A 13,523-nucleotide genomic window follows, 5' to 3' on the forward strand; every position below is an offset into this window, starting at 1 on the left:
GCTTTTATAGAAGGCTGAATATTTTTATTTAAATATTTTTTATTAAGAAACCCAGGCTTTTATACCTTAGTTTGTTACAGGTTGACCTAATTGGTCCTTCAATCAAAATACTGTCACCATTGGCTAATTAAAAAACCACCCTTTGCTAAACAAATCTCCATAACACATTCCACATGTTCACAATACCAGGTGTAGTAAGTTAAGAATTGTTTCTTGTTCTTTTCTCTGATCTTCTCACAGCCTTTCCCAGAGGGATGCCTGGGAAAGTTGTCTGTTTCTCTCTGTGGCCAGGGAGCTGCTGCCACAGGAGGCCACAGGGAGCTGCTGGGGGTGCCAGGGCTCTGCTTGTGGCACACGAGGTTTGCTGTCCTGAAGAGAGGGACTGGAGGAAGACTGAAGAGTGAGAGGCTGGGGTGGGAATTGCAATGGGTCCCTGAGGGAGCACAGGGTATGGGCAGGGCAGGGTGTCTCCTGGCACACTGATAGTTTGGAGTTGTGGCTCATGGGGTTCAAAAATATGTTACCCTAGCATTGTGCAAAGCGTAAAAGCTGTAAAAATGACAAATTTAGTTGTAGCTCAGCTTCCCACAAAAAAAAATAAGCCCAAGTAATGTTTTCCTTCTGCTGTTTTCTTCCCATTCTTAAGTGCAGTGCATTGGCATTCCTCATGCATTCCTCTCCTTGAGTCAGACCCCGGGGGGAGAGAGCAGCAAGGGCCAGGCCAGGCCAGGGCTGCAGGATCTTGGCTGCAGGATCCCAGCTCCAGGCCAGGCCAGGGCTGCAGGATCCCAGCTCCAGGCCAGGGCTGCAGGATCTTGGCTGCAGGATCCCAGCTCCAGGCCAGGCCAGGGCTGCAGGATCTCAGCTCCAGGCCAGGCCAGGGCTGCAGGATCTCAGCTCCAGGCCAGGCCAGGGCTGCAGGATCTCAGCTCCAGGCCAGGCCAGGGCTGCAGGATCTCAGCTCCAGGCCAGGCCAGGGCTGCAGGATCTCAGCTCCAGGCCAGGGTGAGGGCTGCAGGATCCCAGCTCCAGGCCAGGCCAGGGCTGCAGGATCCCAGCTCCAGGCCAGGCCAGGGCTGCAGGATCTCAGCTCCAGGCCAGGGTGAGGGCTGCAGGATCTCAGCTCCAGGCCAGGGTGAGGGCTGCAGGATCTCAGCTCCAGGCCAGGGTGAGGGCTGCAGGATCCCAGCTCCAGGCCAGGGCTGCAGGATCTCAGCTCCAGGCCAGGGTGAGGGCTGCAGGATCTCAGCTCCAGGCCAGGGTGAGGGCTGCAGGATCCCAGCTCCAGGCCAGGCTGAGTGCTGCAGGATCTCAGCTCCAGGCCAGGGCTGCAGGATCTCAGCTCCAGGCCAGGGTGAGTGCTCTGCTGCAGGGATCTCAGCTCAGCTGTGTCCATGTCCAGCAGAGGCCAAGGCCATGCTGTGCTGCAGGGTGGCAGCTCAGTGCCATCCCATCCCTGCTCCTGCCTGTCACACACTCAGGAATGATGCGTAGGGAGCACTTGTTTGGGGGCTGTTTTTATTGTAGCTGTTCTTCCTTTTTCCCCTTTCAGAGTTTTGAAATCAAGGGCATGAACTCTTCCAGCAGGGATCTAAGACCCTTTGACAGGAATGTTGCATGTCCCTGGCACAGAGAATGATGGGGAAGAAGGGCTGAATGTGCCTGTCAAGAAGGGAGCGGAGAGCAGCAAAAGCAGAGGAAGCTTTTCTGCTGTGGCTGAGCTGGGAAAGCTGTTACCTGTGGCTCCTGTAACATCACCTGCAACCTCCTTTGAGGCAAGACCTGCAGGACCTGCAGCTGGGAGTTTCATCTTGGCAATGTCTTGTATTTTTTTTTTCTTTTTTCCTGTCCTGAGGTAATTTATTTCCCCTTCCTCCACATAGTCCTAAAATTAAGCAAAAAGGGGCCGAGAGGAGTTTTCTGACACACAACATTCCTGCAAAGCAGGAGACATTCTGTGCTGCCAAGGCTTTGCTCCCCATCCTTGCTGGAGCTGCCTCTGCCTGCGTGTCAGTCCCCAGGAGCCACCGTGGTGGGACAGAACAGCCTTGGCACGTCCTGCTCAGAGCGGGCTCCCCGGAGCCCAGAGCTCCTCCCAGAGACTGAGCCGCGATGCAGGCGGCCACCCCTCCCCTTCTGCTGCCATGTGACAGCCCGGTTTGCAATTCAGGAGAAAAACAGAGAAAACCTGCTTCTATTAATTTTTATTTTGGCATTAGAAAGGCAAATTGCAGTTCTCAGCAGATTGGACTGATCTGATTAAATTCTAAGTGGTTCCTATGCTGATGGCAGCGCTTCAGGTAACTCAGTAAATAGCCAAAAAAATACTGCTTTACTGAGAAATATGGGAGGTTTATTTTTCAGTCCCTGTAGCTGCTTTAAGATTTTATTTTTTTAAAACAAACAAACCAACCAACCAAATCAAAGTAACAAAAATCCCACCCCTCTTTTCTGAATCTGAATATACTGATTTGGAAATGAAGCCATAAACTTTGAAATCCTCCATCCCAAGACCTTGGTGTCTGGGACATGGACACAGCATTTTGTTTCATGCAATGGGGTTTTCATTAGTCAAAGCTGACAAAAAGCCTCCAGCCCGATTCTTATCATTCTCCTGGTGTTTCCAAGGGCATTTAGGGGATCATAAATACAATAAGGGCCTTTAGGAAAGTTTACAAAGGAACACAGGAAGTTTCTAAGCTATGGTTGACCCCCAGAGGTATGAAGGGCACTAGTAACTATATGGAAACCTGATTTTAGGAAGTTAGTTCTGTAGTAAAGTCTGTGCTAACAAAAGATAGAAACAGATCTTCACACAGTGACACTTTCTCTCTGCCATTGCACTGTTGGAAGAAATCTAAGCCAGCACAGCAGGAGGTGTTCAGCAAGTGGTGCCACCTGTGGGGATGTGGGCACCTCCAGAGCAACCCCACAGCAAGGGCTGCCCCTCTCCCAGTGTACAGCCCAGTCACTTCACTTGCAGTTTGCAGCTCCTGGTGCTGAACCAGAAGATGCTGAGGCTGCCCAGCACAGGTTGCCCAGAGACATTGTGGATGCTCCACTACTGGGAGTGTTCAAGGCCATGTGGGACAGGGCCCTGAGCAACCAGATCCATGGCAGTAGGGTTGGGACCAGAGGGACTTAAAGGTCCCTCTTCCCCAAACCATTCTATGTTTTTTGAGCAGGAACTGGTGTGGGGACATGCTGGCCCCAGTGCCAGGCACTTGGGATCTGAGCTGGCTGGGCTAGGTCAGTGGTGAGCAGCATGGGGAACAGCCACATCCTGCCCAGGGAGAGAGCCTGGGACATTCCTCTGTGCCTGCCCGCTCCCCAGCCCATGGATTGCACTGCCCAGGTAAATGCCAGAGCTGCTGGAGCAGCAGTGAGGAGGACAAGCTTGCTCTCTCCTGGCATTGGTCACTGCACCCCTGGAAAGGTCGGCTTTGGATGGTGGGAGAGAGCCCAACCCCTCAGCCACAGCACCCTCCTGAGCACCTGGTGTAGATGCTCCTAAATGGCAAATACAGGAGAGATGCTTACCCAAGGCTGCAGTCAGGAAGACTTTGCCCATTCCGTGCTGTGGGCTTTTCTTGCCCAGCTCTGCCTTTCCTGCCACAGAGACTTGATCTAGGCTTGCCCACTGTCAGCTGTTGCCTGGTGGGTTTCCCTGAGCAGTGGTCCTTTTGGGGCAGGAGGTGGCCCAGGACCAAATCTGCAGCTTCCTCTGTGTGTGATACTGAGATGTTGCTGCAGGAAGAGCCCTGCCAGCACCTGCAGTGGAGCTTTGGAGAGAAAATAATTTTAGCTGGCTAGGCTCAGTGCTCAGCAGAGGCTGAAACAGCCTCTCCAAGAATTTCAGCCCTGTCCAAGACATCTTCAAATCCTGGGAGACCGGAGCTGGGAGCAGAGTGTGACAAACTGCCGTGCTTCTGGGCAAACACTGGAGGTGGTGAGGAGGCTGTGGTGAACCTGGTGCTCCCTGGCACCACCTGGATATTCCTGGTGCTCCCTGGCACCACCTGGATGTTCCTGGTGCTCCATGACACCACCTGGATATTCCTGGTGCTCCCTGGCACCACCTGGATGTTCCTGGTGCTCCCTGACACGTGGGTGCCCTCGGTGTGCTGAGCAAGCACGTCGCTGCGGCGTGGGCAGCTGCCTTCAGCCTGCTGCAATCTGGCTCTCTGCAGAGCAGGAATTGGAGCCAGGTGCAGCAGTGGCCCAGGGAAAAGACAATTTTTTATTTCCTTTTAGGCTCCTAAACTAAACAGAAAATAATTTTGTGCTGCAGATGGTTTTGAATGCTTCTTTTCTCTAAATATACCTGCATCCAAGATCCAAACTGCAGTTTCTCTGTGCCAAGAGTAGTCCACAAACAGCGACTGATGGCCTTCTGTACCAGGAGTGAATGTCCTAAAATAAACAAGCAAAAAAGGGGAAGAGAAAGTTTGATCAAAAGGAATGTCAGTTGATAAAGTAACAAATCCATTTGCTTATGTAACTTTTACAACCCCTTAGAACTGTGGCCAAAAATTGAGCAATTCCCTTACTTCTCTCTGGTGCCAAGTGACTTTCAATCTGCACTATCTATATTAGCTCATATGAAACTCTTTTGCTACTGCTTTGTTGATTTTAAAGCCCAACTAACTTGGTGTTTTGAATTTAAATTACTGTGGCATTTGCTGGTGGAAAATACAATTAATTACTGTGGCTGGTGGAAAACATGAGCCTGTGTGACTTGCTTTTGTTCTTTATTTTTCTTTATTTGAAATTTTAAGTTTATTTCTTTGCCCAGTCAATGACACTGGTGATGGTCACTTTTATTTCAGCTGAAATGTGTCTTAAAACCTGCTGGAGAGTCTCTTTGGCAGTGTGAATGTCTTGTCCTCTGAATGCCACCTGCCCCAGCCTGGGGTCCCTATCCCATCTGGAGGTGACAGGAGCCAAGGTTTATCTGGTCAGAAGAACCCAGTCTTATGTGGTCAGCATGGATGGATTTGTAACCATGTGCCCTCTGTCCTCAGCCCTTTGTGTGGAGCTGGGCACCTCCTGGCAAGCATTTATGTGGTGTAGGAACAAAAGAACAGGTGGGGTATGTGCAAAAGGATTTACCAGCACTTCCTTTAAAATGTTAATGCTGCCTCGGGCCTCTTGAGGGTGTTCAGTGATGTGCAATAAATTGCTTTTATATGGCTTTGTAAGCAGTTGTGAATTTAAGACTGTTTTCAAGGAGCAAGAAGTGGTCTATCAATAATCACAGTCAGGGAGATGGAATAAAAACCTTTCCAGCAAGCGAACATAAAAATATCTGGCCTTTACCTTTTAAGTCTTCTTGATAACGTCTGAAATCCAGTTAAACCTCTATACCCAGGAGAAAACTAGCACAAATAATGTCAGAGAGATTGATGCTAATGCTAAGCAAGGGACAGAGCCTTGGGCTCTTCAAACACATTCACTTACCTTTCCTTCTGTAAAAATAAAAGGAATATTCTAAAAATGTTATATTATTAGAGGTCAGCTCAGCTCCCTACTTGTGATTTGTCATACTCTGCTCTGGCATAATAAATGTAAGTGATGAGCTGTTGTTTCTGCCAGATCTCATGGGCCTTGCCCCATGAATCATTGGGAGCAAACTGAACTTCATCTCTAATTGGAATTCAAAGAGGCTGATGGATAGAAAGCTGTTAATAGGTCAGAAAGAATAAACTGAGGCCTAGAAAGGCACCTGAATTTGAGTGGAAAGTCTGGGTCTCCCTGAGGGGAAGCAAAGTGGGTGAGAAGGGTAGGTGCTGTGGGATGTTTCACTTCCAAGCCGGCCCCCATGATGGCACAGATGAAGTCAGGTCTCTGGGTGCTGTCAGGAGACACTCCTGCACAGATCCCAAGCCTCAGACTTACATCTCCAAAACATGATGGGCCAGGACTGACCCAATATTGCTGGAAGAAAAGAGATTAAGGACCAAAATTCAAATCCTGGAGAAACCAGAGGCTTTCTTGGAGCACTACAAGATGTACAAGATTTACAGACAAAGAACCAATTAAGCTTTCTTGTATGAAGATACCTGTTGTGCAAGAATGTGAGTGTTTAACTGGTAATTTCATCTATTTCTGATTTGAAAGACAAAATTTCCCTTACAGAATACAAAATGTGCTGGGATTCAAGCTGCTGCTGCCATTGGCAGGGGAGGTGCAGGAGCTCCTTCCTACACCCTGTGGTGAGACTTCCCCAGGATGCTCTGTAGAAGCTAATGAGCCTTTCAGACCAGCAGGCACATCAGGCCATCTGTTCAGCACACTGTGCTTCAGACCATTACATCTCAGCTGCCTGTCCCTGAGTTGAGCTAAATCTTGGGCTCTACTCCAGTTTTTGTCGAGAGGAATCCAGTATTGCCATGACACACCATCAGCAGGGGGAAATGCCACCAAAGCTTTTGGCATGTCAGCCATATTCCAAAGCCTGTGCCTCTCCCTGGTTTTGGGACAGGCTATTTGTGTAGCCATGCCCACTATTTTCCTGTTTGCATTGCTCCAAAGCCAGCTTTCCTCCTAACATGCTCTTACGTTTTATGCTCTTACTTTAAATTTGTCCCTCACTCTGATTCCTTCTGATGTTGTTTGGAACCTCTGCTCTTTGCTCTTTTAATATTTTGTCCATGTTTTTTTCACTCAGATGAAGTACAGACTCAAGCACTCTCTGTACCATACTGTCCTGAGTCTCAGACACAGAAGCTTTCTGCCAAAACAGTTGGGTACTGGACATGGTTCTCAGGCAGTCTAAGTGTGCAGCATCTCCCAGCACAATGACTCCAATGTCCTCAAGCCTGTGTTTATCTTGGCTATGGAAATTCTTACCTGAATTTTTTTTTCTGCCACCATTGACCAACCTTATCCTTGTTCTGTCAGTAAAACATTCCCAGAGAGATGGGCAGAAAAACAGAAAGGCCCCAGCACTGTCCTTAGGCAGCACTGCTTCTCATCCTGGGTGACTCCTGTCTCCAGTAGCTGTGGACATGGCACAGCAGAGGCCCAGTGTGCTCCTGGCACAGAGCAGGGGGCACAATGATCTGGCTGCAAACAAGGTGCAGCTTTTGCTTTGGGGTCCCAGCACCCAGGGGACAGTCTATGACTGATAAATTCCTGTCACATAGGCTATTAGAGGGCAAGTTTTGGTTGTGCTGCCTGCAGAGCTGCCTGCTGCTGCTGACACCAACAGGCAAGGCATCCCTCCTCTCCCCAGCTGCACAGTGCTCCATGAGTTCATTTTCAAATGGCCTCTTTTAGAACAGATTTTACCTTGCATCTAAATCTAACCATCTCCTGGCAGGAGCCAAGCTTTCCTGCTCCCTGGCAGCACATGGCCCTGAGGCCCAGGCTGGGGGCTCAGCAGTGGGTGTGCAGCCCTGGTGAGCTGTGTGTGTGTTTTCTTTCATACAGCTCAAGGGTTCATGCAAAATGCACCAAGTGTGCAGCACATCTAGCTGCATCCCATGCAGGGTGTCCCGTGTGCTGTGGTTCCCATGTGCTCATGCTGACATCAAGACCTGCATTGGCTTCTGGCTCAGTCCTCTCCACTTGCTGTCAGGGTGATGCAACACCTCTTTAAAGGTTTGTTTGTGCTTTAGAAAATTCCCCCCAAACACAGCTGGCACATTTGCCCTCACTAGATCCTCTCTGCAAGGGCTCTGGATCCATGTGGTGGGATTGAGGTGGTTGATCCCACTTCCACAGCAGGCTGCAGGCCCCCTGGGAGAAGAATGGGGTCCTGCTGTGGTATTCAACCCTGCAAACACACAAAGTGAGGACCCAGGAGCAGGAAACTTGTTCTTCTTACTATTAATGTCCTTGGGTGGGCTGGTGCTGACGGAGCTCAGCACCGAGGGTGCACTGCACTGTGCCTGCTGGGAGCCAGGAGGACAAGAGCCAGTTTCAGGAGCTCCCATGAGGACAGGGCTCAAGCTGCAGGCAGCAGGACCCTGCCTGCAGGGAGCCCAGGCAGCCTGAGCAAGGCACTGCTGGGAGCCAGCAGGCTGCCCAGCCCCCAGGGCCACTGTCTGGCCAGTGGTTACTGACCTATTTACTGCTGCTCCCTCCCTGCCTGCAGCCATCCTCTGCCATGTCAGGACTTGCTTTTCCTCTGCTTCCAAATGAAGCAAGCACATACAAATGTCTTAATAGTACTACAGTGCAAGCATTGCTCCTGCTCCTTTAGTAGCTGCTCTGAAGAGTAAACAGTGAGTGCTTCCATCCTCCAGGTTGTTTTGGTGCTTTAATCCAATATGAAGTGTCATTCTCTGTGCACACTTTGCATACCTCTCCTAGAAGAAACCTACCATATTGTCATGGAGTCAGCTGCACCACATTTGAAATGTCCTGCTAACTGGGTACCCAGGCCAGACTGGATGGCTTGGAGTTTATGTAGGTCAGTCCTTGGGCTATTTTTAAATATTGAGGTGAGGATTACATTACACTGGTGCACTACCATCCACAAATGTCTCCGGGTGCCAGCCCGGGATTTCAAGCTGAGTGCCTGGCTCTCCAGGCACACCAAGCAGCCAAGAATGGGTGGGTACCTGGTCAGACAAGGTGGGATTTTGACACTTTCCCCAAGATGATTGAATTTTCCTCTTAGCTCTGTGTCCTGGTCATGTAAATATCTGTGTTTCTCCAAGGGTGTTAACTGTGTAGGTGTTCACAGAAATGGTGAAGATCTGCTGTGTGCTGTTGTTGTCCAGAGGATTTAGTGGGAATAGAAAGTGCTCAAGACATGGCATGAGTGGGCTCATAGTACTGGAATTTAAATTTATTCATCTCTTTTCAATGTCCTGAAGCCTTACTGAGTTTGGAGTCAGTGAAACCTCAGCAAGGCTGCATGACTTTTAGCTGCTACAATCAGCTGTTGCTACCTGCTACAGTGCTGGTTTCCTTTTCTTCTGCTGCCTCTCTACCAAAAGATGCTCACTGATCTCTTCTGCATCCTGCAGATTCTGCTCAAATTTAAACATTTCTAGCAGGTTTCCAGAAGAGAGGGAAAAGCCAAGACACAAAGCAATGGTGGTCACAGCTTGGCATTTCTGCTGCAGCTGGCTGAGCAGGAGGCAATGAAGCACCTTGGAGTTGCTCCAAGGGGCTGTGCTCAGGTTTGAGTGTCTTCAGTGCGCCTTGCACGGCCCAGCCTCTCCTCTTCCCCACCCTCTTCTGCTCTGCCAGAGGACAGAGCCTTCCCTCCCTGCTGGGCTCTGGAGAGTCTGTCCCAGTGGCTGCCCATGGCAGTGCCTTGCCATGGCTGGTGTCAGGCTGCTCAGCCCTGGGTGTGACAAACTTTGCCAGGTCCCTGTGCCTTCCCACTGGCTCCTGCTCACACTCTCCTGGAGGCTCTTCCCGGGCCATAGGCAGCTGCTCTGGCTGGTGCTCCTGGTTCTGTGCCTGCAGGAGCACGGCCCTGTGTCCCACAAGCACAGGCAGGTGGTGGCTGCTGGCCGCCCAGGTGGCAGCCCGGGGCCGGGGCAGGGGACAGGCTCGGCTGCTGTGGCTGCTGTGGGCCCTGCCCCTCCCTGACATGGCCCAGGACTCTGCAGGGCTTTGGGGCCCAGCCCTCGGCAGAGAGAGGATTTTGTTTTCTCTTTTGACGTGTTGTAAAGTGCCACATGCACTCGTGTGACTGTGAGGCAGAGCCCTGGCAGCTCTCTCTTTTGCAGGCTTTTCTGCACACACGTGTGGAGATGCAAAAAACTATGGCAAAAAACCCCCCAAACCCAAACAAACAAAAAAGAAGAGGCTGCATTTTATTATTCTAGCAAGTTAAAATCTGTTCTAGTGAGGTGTGGGTGCTGATGATTTTTAGTTTTCAGATTTTTTAATTCTAGCATTGTTGTCACTTGAAGACCTTTAAAGACTCTGTAACACCCCAAGATAGGGACCAGCACAAGCAACCAGAGAGTGCAGGAGAGACCTGCTATTATTGATAATTGATGTTGAAATTGAGAAACACAATTGCATGGAGAGGATTTCACACCACATAGCAGGGCAATTGAAAGGATAACCTCCAGGACAGCAAAACTTGTTTTACATAGAGTGGGGTTTCAAGAGAAGAAGCAAACCCTCACACATCACTTGTCAAAAGAAAGGCCTGACCTACAGCAATTGGAGGGGCACAAATGGGATGGCGGAGGGAATTAGAAGACAGACAAAGTTGGAAAACTTCCTTTTCATTCCAGAGACCAGGGAAAGGACCTGTAGGGTTAAAGAAGAGAAGCAAGAGCCAGTGTCCCATGCTCGTGGAGGTGGCAGCTTCACAACAGTCATGCCAAGCGTGCTGGGAGGATCAGCTTACTCCTCACCTAAATTCAGTGCAGCGTTATTAATGAGGTGGCAAGTGCAGAGTCCAGAATGACAACAAATCTATGGAGTCCTTGGTACAAAGCAGAGTTGAAAACATGGGTCCTGCTCTCTCTTATAAACTCTAAGGGCTTTCTCCAGGGGAGATGATGGAAAACAGGCTTGGAAAATTTACCTAAGAGACTAAGATGCCAAACAGCTTAGCAAGGACAATGGTTATATTTAACTTTAGGCACAAACACGATGGATGGATGAAGCTTCTCACCTCATGAGGAGGTGCAGTAGAGGGCAGCTGCACCAGCCCCACCTAGCTGGGGTGATGCCCAAAGCCTGGCCATGCTGCTGCTCTGAGGATGAGGACAGGAGGTGTGAAGAGTGGAGCTGGCCCCTGTGACAGGCATTTAATTTAGTCCTGGGCAGAAAGAGCCCTGCCAAGTAGGCACTGCCCACTGGGAGCAGCAGCCCCCTGCCTGAGCAGTGCTGTACTCTCAGGAGCAGTGGGCACCGAGGCACTGGGGGAGAGGAAAGATGGGACCTTTTCACCTTCTCATGAAGACACTGCTCTCCCCAGGTTTTCAATAGCAGGGAGAGAAACAACAGTTCAACACGGCCTAAGCCTGTGTAGAGCACAGCAGAGCACTGCCTGGCTGTAGGAAAACCCCTAGAAATTGATGCCTGAGGAAAGGTCTGGATTTAGCATCCTCAGATGACCTCTTGTTACAAATTCCTTGGCTATTTATAAATGCCCCCCATAAGACTAGAGTTCAAGAATGCACTAACATTTAGAACTACAGAGCCAATTCACCCTCGCTGATATCTTCCTCGTGCTAGGGAATTCAGAGAGAGGATCTGCTGCATGAGGATGGTCAAGATTGGCCCCAAAAATAATTTGTTGCAACAACATGCTGAAGAATACATGAACCACTGAAGCTCCTGTTGGGCTGATAACTGTGGCAGAGACAGGCTGGTGAAGGAAATGAAAATGGGCTTAAACAGGAGCCTTAGCTCCATGGGGGAGAGCTGCAGGATCAAAGGTCAATACAATCCAGAGTAGTAACCTAATGGGATGGTGGTCTGTCAACAGGTGGTCTGTCCTGAGAGCTCTTGCACACCCAGAATCACAAAACAGCTCTGTCTCTTGTTCTCCTCTTCACTTGCTATTAGTGTTACAGAAAAAAACGCCAGCTCCAGTGTGTGCCAACCCCATTGCTTTGTGACACCACCCTCAGTGTGCTTGCTCTAAATAAAAGAGTTGCACGGTGGTAAATTTTAAAAAATAGTATCTGCCACCTAGTGGTAAATGAATTTTTTTTATGGGAGATGATGATGTTACAGCTTGCTGGGTTAATGTTGGCTTTCCGAAGGTATTTTCTCTTTGAAAACTCTCAGTACATGTTTATGATAGATTTTGGGCTAAGTTCTAAATTGTTAACAGCATGTAGGTATTAACAAAACTAAGTGACTATTTCAGTGATTTGATTCTATTACAGAAAAGGTCTCCAAGATGCTCCTACCAGCCTAGACTAGCAATTCACAGGATTTTGAAATTATGAATTCAGAATTTTCCTCAGAAAGTCATATCTGTCAATAAGTGCTCAAGAGTGTAATTTGGTTTCAGGAGCACAAGGAGCCTAATTTAGGGACAGAGTGTGAAGAGCATGTGTTAAAGGATGAGCAATAAGGATAAGAGCAGCCATAGCCAGCCCTGTGATTGCCGTGGGACTCGATGTATTCTGCAAGTCATGGGTAGAGGGGAGGTGTTCAAATATGTTTCTCTTTTGCATGCTTAGACAGCTTCTCTAGAAATCATTACAAAGTGCAAAAATCCTGTCACAAAGGGGTTTTGGTTTTATTACTTGGTGGGTTGCTTTGTAGGAAGATGGTCTTTCCCAGTCCATCCCCAGTCCCTATGCCTGCTGTGTGCTCTCACTGGAGGCTCCCTTGCAGCCTCCCAGGTGAGAGAGGTGGCTTAGGTTTAAACATCCTTGGCCAACACCAGCAGAATCAAACTACCTGTGCATGGGCACCCTCTCAGTATATTAGAAATGTCTGTAAGAATGATGAAGAGACACTTGATACCAAGGCCTGTAGTGACTGGAGAAGCAGTTTTAAATGGAAAAAGATTAGATTTAAATGTGACATAAGGAACATTATTTTTTTTTAATTATGAAGGTGGTGATACACAGGTTGCCCAGAGGCCAGGTTGGATGGGCACTTGAGCAGCCTGGAAGATGTTCCTGGTCATGGTAGGGGCCTTAGACAAGGTCACCTTCCAAAACTATTCCATGGTTGTATGGTTCTATATTGACCCAGCTACACACTAAGCCCATACAGTTTAACATTTATTAACAGATGTTATTTTAAGTGATAGCTGGATGCTGAAAGTATCCCAGAAGCAGTTAATTTCTTGCAGCACAGTTAAATTACCAAGCTGTTTCTAGCCAAGCTAAACTGATCCTCAGCTGATCTGTGTGTAACATGTTTGACTGAAGGAGCTCCCTTCCACCCAGAGAACAGGAGCAGGTGGTGATGGAGCCTCCCCCAGCCATGGACTCAGGGCTCTGTAACCCATCCCCTGTGATTCACCACCCTCATGAGGTGAAAGTCAACTGTGAAAGTGAGCCTGTCTGTGTGCAGGCTGTACATAAACGACTGGCTTTGTTTTCTTCAGGTGTGTTTCCAGGGGAATATTCCCTGCTGCAGCAGTGAGTGGGTGCTTTTGGCACTGGGGACCCCTTGGGTGCACTGAGATACATTGATCCAGTTGGTGTGAGGGTCCTTTAGGAGTCAGGGTCTCCACAGGTGACAGCAACCAACTGCATTTCTCAGGCAGGCTAATGGCAGGGACAGCACTCCACTCTGAGAGTTTCAGCTGTGCAGCACACCTGCACAGCAGCAGCCCACAGGTGCTCACCCTCTCCCCCAGCAGGTTAGGGAACAGATTCTGTGCCAGCACAGCCTAAAACATTGAGCTCCCTGTTAGAGAAGTCTGCTGCAGGGGAGTGCATCACATGAAGAGGAGGCAACCTTCCTCCCTCCAGCCCCAGGGGCTCATGAAGCCTGAAGCAGGTGGTGCTCACTGGGGAGATGCTGGCCCAGGTGCCTGGTAAATGCAGGTATGTTCTGCTACACTCCTTTCTGCAGTGGGAGGTAATGCTACTTCCCACAGGAGTGCATACCCAAGTGCT

Source organism: Agelaius phoeniceus, chromosome 1 (assembly GCF_051311805.1).
Source record: "Agelaius phoeniceus isolate bAgePho1 chromosome 1, bAgePho1.hap1, whole genome shotgun sequence".
Taxonomy (NCBI): domain Eukaryota; kingdom Metazoa; phylum Chordata; class Aves; order Passeriformes; family Icteridae; genus Agelaius; species Agelaius phoeniceus.